Consider the following 2,757-nt stretch of genomic DNA (forward strand, 5'->3'; position numbering starts at 1 on the left):
AAAGAAGAGTGAAATTACGGCATTTTCCAGTAAATTATTGGAGTTGGAGAATATCATGCTAAGCGAAATAAGCCAATCCCACAAAACCAAAGGCCAAATGTTTTCTCTAATATGCTGATGCTAATTCACAATAAGGTGGGGGGCACTAGAGAAGAATAGCGTTACCTTAGACTAGGTAGAAGGAAGTGATGGGAGGGGAGGGGATGTGGGGATAGGAAACAGAGTAGAATGAAACACACATTATGTAACTACATGACCAATATGATTCTGCAACATGTACACTCAGGAAGATGAGAAATTATATCCCATCTATGTATGATATATCAAAGTGCATAAGTGTATTCTACTGTCATGTATAATTAAAACAAATAAAAAATTTTAAAAAACTAAGTCTCTTCTAGAAATTAGAGAAAAATAAGAGATTTCTTGAGTTAGAAGAAAATGCTGAGAAAATCACCTAGAATACAGCATTAATGTCATTTGTGGGGTTTTTTTGTGTGATAGTAATAAAGTCATTTGTTGAAAGCCTTGAAAAAAAATCAATAAACAGGATGCCCAGTTAAATTTGAGATTCAAATTAACAATGAATAAGCACATCCCTAACATTGTATGGGACATATACTTTAAACAGATTCAGTGCAGTTCCCATCAATATTCCAGTGATGCTCTTCACAGAAATAGAAAAAAACAATCTTGAAACTCATTTGTAAAACTAAGAGACCCAGAGATTAATCAAGATGGCTGCCCCCATTAAGAGGACCATGGTGTGCCTGGGGGAAAGGGACAGCAGAATGGTCTGAGATGGTCTAGCATTTGATCATGTGGAAATTTCTGAGACTATGGAGCCTGATGATGGGTGGTGGGGCTCATGGTGGATAGAGGAAGCCAGAGTCCTTTCCCAGGGTAACCATAGCCCCTCCCTGTCCTCTGGGCCAAAATGGGTAATACATTGGGCCTGGCATCGATGGGGACTTTGCCTGCTGTAGCCCCTGCCAAGAGGAACCTCTACTCCACCCTGGGAGTTTTGATGTGCTGCACCGGCTATGCAAAGATGTATTCCCAGCACAGACAGAGAGAGTGAAGCTCGTTGTCAACAAGGTTCTGAGCAGCCATTTCCAGGTGGCTCACACTGTGCACATGAGTGCCCTGGGCTTGCCTGGCTATCACCTCGATGCAGCTGATGCAAGGGTTTGGCAGTTCAGCCCCACAGAGGTGTTCCCCACTGTGGTAGGGGATAGGGACAGCAGTGAAAGTCTCAACGCCCAGGTCCTACTTCTGTTGGCAGAGCGGCTCTGAGCTAAGACTGCCTTCCAGACACAACAGGTCAAGTTCCTGAGATGGCAGTTTGACGGCAAGTATCGGAGGAGATGACTACACAGCCACTCTGACCCTAGGAAATCCTGACCTGATTGGGGGATCGATGACCATGGTTGCTCACTTCCTGTAGAGCCTCACTCATCCACTGGTGCTGGGAGGAGAGCTGGTTTATCATGGGCAGCCAGGCGAGGAGGGGGCCATCTTGACTCCAGCTGGGAAGTACTCAGCTGTACACTGGGTATTTACATTGAATGTAGGATCTGGCAGGGCTCATCAAGCTATTACCATAGGGCAAATGAACAGGTTCAAGTTAGAGTGGAGTTTGAGGCAAACACAAGGCTACAAGACACAACCTTCTCCTTTGGTTACCACCTGACTCTGCCCCAGGCCAATATGGTATTTAGAGACTTGGTGGATAGTAACTGGTGTTACTATACTGGAGAAGAAGATGCCCATGCTGCCCATCACCCTCGCCCTTGGAGCCTTCCTTAATCACTGGCACTGTTGTAGGGACAAACGAGGCAAGGCACCGAAGATAGCAGGAAACAGTTTTATTTGGCTGCAGCCAGGTTCAGAGGGCACAGCTTTTGCTGTAATCAATTAATCCCCTGAACCCCGAGTTCAGGGAGTTTCAGAGTTTTATACCCAGTGTTTAAGGGGAGGGGCTCAGAAGTTCACAGTCTGCAGAAGTTCACATAAAAGCAGCTTTTCTTTCACTATTCTGGGCAAGTTAACTCTTCAAGGACAACACCTGAGAAGGGGAGAGCTTCTTCTCCCCTTTCTTTCCTTCCCCTGCCAGCTGTTACCATGGAGCCCATTTGTAACTTATCTTAAAAATGTAGACATCTCTGTGAAGCCCCAGCTCAAGGCCAGAGACATTGTTTGCACATTTCTACAAAGTACTATACTGGATATGTTTGTGAAAAACTAGTAAGGGGGTGTCCAGCACCTGAAGTGCTGGTATCTTCCTGGCCAGTGGCCAAGTAGAACAGGGCAACATGAAAATAGGAAGTTTATCTACATTGGACTTTTTTGCAGACTCTTTTGCTGACAGTCCTAAAATCAGCCATGGTGAAGAGGGCTTTTCTGTGGAGAAAGGGGGTGCCACTTCAGCACAACAGATTCCATGGTGGCTTCAGCATCACTGTGGGCTGAGGTTGTCCCAGAGCCAGCCCCCACAGCTGGAACCTCTGAATCAAGTACCCTAGGGACAGAGACTAGGTTCCTCTCCAGAGCCCACCTCGCTGGGTGACTTCTAGGTCCCAGAAGCAGTGTGGGGGACAGGACCTTACTCTTCTCAAAACTGGCACTGCCACTGGGTCAGCTAATAAGATTTGAGGCTCCCACTTCTGCCACCAGCCCCCATATCATCTCCCCCTTACTCTTGTCGCTCTGGACTAAGGGAGAAGGAATAAGCAATATGTCTAATTGAACTCCCCT

At 46.2% G+C, this 2,757-nt stretch overlaps 1 pseudogene; it reads left to right on the forward strand.

Annotated features, from left to right (window-relative positions):
* Positions 1 to 937: 937 nt before the first annotated feature.
* On the forward strand, positions 938 to 2,472 carry LOC143408589 (mitochondrial import receptor subunit TOM40B-like; annotated as a pseudogene).
* Positions 2,473 to 2,757: the final 285 nt, after the last annotated feature.

This window comes from Callospermophilus lateralis, chromosome 1 (assembly GCF_048772815.1).
Source record: "Callospermophilus lateralis isolate mCalLat2 chromosome 1, mCalLat2.hap1, whole genome shotgun sequence".
Taxonomy (NCBI): domain Eukaryota; kingdom Metazoa; phylum Chordata; class Mammalia; order Rodentia; family Sciuridae; genus Callospermophilus; species Callospermophilus lateralis.